The sequence below is a fragment of the Callospermophilus lateralis genome, chromosome 13 (genome assembly GCF_048772815.1).
Source record: "Callospermophilus lateralis isolate mCalLat2 chromosome 13, mCalLat2.hap1, whole genome shotgun sequence".
NCBI lineage: Eukaryota > Metazoa > Chordata > Mammalia > Rodentia > Sciuridae > Callospermophilus > Callospermophilus lateralis.
Genome location: NC_135317.1, coordinates 15,100,440 through 15,103,634, shown reverse-complemented (window position 1 = coordinate 15,103,634; position 3,195 = coordinate 15,100,440). Strand labels below are relative to the sequence as shown.

General features: G+C 41.2%; 1 pseudogene; it reads left to right on the top strand.

The window, feature by feature from the left end:
- Window positions 1–678: 678 nt before the first annotated feature.
- LOC143379418 (primary cilium assembly protein FAM149B1 pseudogene) lies at window positions 679–2,347 on the top strand (annotated as a pseudogene).
- The last annotated feature ends 848 nt before the right edge of the window (window positions 2,348–3,195 follow it).

Below are 3,195 nucleotides of genomic sequence, written 5' to 3'. Positions count from 1 at the left end.
GCTGCTGTCATCGTTTTTAATTTTAAAGAAGTCAAATTTACCCATTTTTTCTTTTCTCCCTCATAATTTTAGTGTTATATCATTGTATCTATCATAGAGAAAACTATATAACCCCCTAAGAAATGAAATATAATTAGTTACTCTTATCATCTTTGCAGCATATGGGCCTTCTAGTGATAGTGCTCAGCAATTTGACATTTATATTCTCAGTGGATATATTCCCATTATTCTGAGTATAAATCAGCTTTGATTATACCCTGTGGCCACCTGACATAACAACTCATTAAGTTCCAAAGCAGAAGATCAATGGTAATTCCTGAAAGGCAGTGGCAGTAAAGAAGGAAACATAAGTATTAGTGTCTTGAGTGATGAAATTTGCCATTTATTACTTCTGTAGTAAAAAGAAAACAAATCAGAACACACAGTTTCTTTGGAAGGAAGGAAGGAAAGAAAGAAAGAAAAGAAAATCAGAAAATCATTACAGATATTATCAAAGAAAACTACTATTCTTAAAATTTAGAATCTTGAGAGGTGGGAACCCTGGGACAGTAGTGATCCCTAGTCTAGGCGACGGGGTGAGACGGGGCCCAGCCAGAGCCGGCTGGAGGGTCAGGCCTGGAGGCCCCCATCCTGGCCTACCTGCCCCCACCACAGCTGAGGAGGAGGCAGAGGAGGAGGATGATCTCCAGATACACTCGGAAGGCGGTGCCACAGACCTTGGAGCTGAAAGGAGTAACAAAACATGCTCTTAATCATCATCCCCTTCCAGAGCAACTGAGTGAAATTTCCTCTACTAATGATGGCCATGAAAAAGACACAAGTTCCCAAAGTGAGTCTGACTTCACTCAAGAATCACCTTTAACATCAGGCAACACTGGGAATTCAGGATCTGCTTTTCCAAGTTATACTGGCACAGGGATCTCTACAGAAGGCAGCTCAGACTTCTCCTGGGGATATGGTGAACTTGATAAAAATGCCACTGAAAAAGTCCAGGCCATGTTCACAGCCATTGATGAGCTCTTATATGAGCAAAAGTCAAGTGTGCATACCAAGAGTCTACAAGAAGAGTGCCAACAGTGGACATCTAGCTTTCCTCACCTCAGGATTCTGGGTAAACAGATAATTACTCCAAGTGAAGGTTATGGATTATATCCTAGATCCCCACCTGCTATTTCAGCTTCACATGAAGCAGCCTTGTCTCAAGAAAGAGATTCAGCAATATCCCTTGGTTTGTGTGCTGTGGAAAGAGAAGACGACTGTATAATCTTCTCAGAAGGAATAGTTGAGGAATACCTAGCTTTCGACAATACAGATATGGAAGAGGGATTTCATGAAAATAAATCAGAAGCAGCTACAAAGAAAAAGAAATTAGGGTACCCTCCCATTGCTCCATTTTACTGCATGAAAGAGGACATTCTTGCTTATGTGTTTCGCAAAGTGTGGAGCAAAGCTGTGAGCTGTTTGGAGCAATTGACACGTAGTTACTGGGAGGGATTTGCTTCTGATGATGAGAGTAATGTTGCAGTCACCAGACCAGATTCAGAAAGTCTCTATGTGCTGAGTGAACCACATACTTTGGTGTCACCTCGAGTGCCACAGTCCAAGGTGCTGTCTGTCACCTCGAATCTGATGAGTCTCTGTCAAGCAAGTGGTCATCAGCCAAATGCGAATGATCTCTTGATTCATGGGATGCCTCTACAGCCAAGAAATCTCGACCTAATTGACAAGCTCCTAGATCTTGATGACAAGCTACTTATGAGGCCTGGGTCCAGGACCATCTTTTCAACCCGAAATTGGCCAAACCGAGCCTTGGAGCCTAGTACATCATGTCTGTCATATAAAGTGCAGTCTGCCAGGAGATGTAATCTCCCACCACGTGCCCTTCCTCCAATCAGCACAAGCCACTTACGCACCAGAACACCAAGACCTGTGGAAGAAATCCTCAGAGGACCCTCTGGCAGTTGACTGGCTCTCCTCTTGCTCACCAATACCCCTGAGTCGAAATAATCTGCTGCCACCTACTGGCACAAGTGAAGTGGAACACCTGAGCCCTGTGGGGCCACAAAGGCAAATGAAACCCCATGGTGATTCCAGTGGAGCCCGAAGTGCAGTGGTGGATGAGCCTAACCATCAGCAGCCTCAAGATAGGCTCCTTTTATCTAACTTCTTCTCCAGGCCCAATACAACTCGGTCATTTATGCCAGAAACACAGTATCATCCTTCACATGCACTTGAGCACCCTCATCAAGCCCGACCTAGTAGGGGATCTGCAGGTCCTCATTTGCATGCCTCTACAAAAATCTCAAAGCAGAGGTGGCCAATCTCTAAAACCAGGCAGGGACCATAAGGCAAATGAGAAGAACCTATCAGGCTGCAGCAAACATGTGGGAAGACTTCAAGAATCAGTGTTCGACCATCAAATGATGGATAGCGTGTATACAAGATCAACTAGAATCCATCTTCATGAAGAGTTATTTTGGTAAAACTGACTGAGAAAAACAATAGACTACCCACCAAAAGACTGACTACATGGGTAATGTTTCTATCTCCAATTATTGTCTTTCAGTGTAAGCTAACCTATTCCACTCGACAGTAAAGACTGTACCCCAAAGATGTAAAAATGGATAATTGCCCCCAAATCACTGCTCATGTTGTCTGTTAAAGATGATTAGTACAGTTATAGGATTCTATGAGATTATATATACAACAATGATTTGATATTAACAATCTCACTGGCTTCAGAATATTTCAACTTGTATTAATTTCTTGAGAGTTGTACTCAGTTTTGTCATTTTTAGGAGATAGTGCTACAAAAAAATCTGAGCTACTCATAAAATAAACATCATTCCTAAAGCTTTCTCATTAGATTACTAATGAGAATGAAATGGAAGGGCTGAGTAATTAAAGGTCTCAGCATTGGTATAAAGTAATCCATATAACCAATTATATCACATATTTTTTTAGAACAGCTCAACCTTGCTTATGTGATGTCAGCTTATGCTAATTTACTTCTTAAAGTATTTTACTGGTTCTTTTTTTCCCCCAAATATTTAACTTATCTTGCAAGCTTTTCTCCTGAAGCTCTAGAAAAGTTAGCATTATTTTTTAAATAATTTATAGAAACTATTTTTGAGCCACCAAAGCACAAATTCCTTAAGAATCTAAGAAACTTGGACTAAGAAATTGACCCAATAT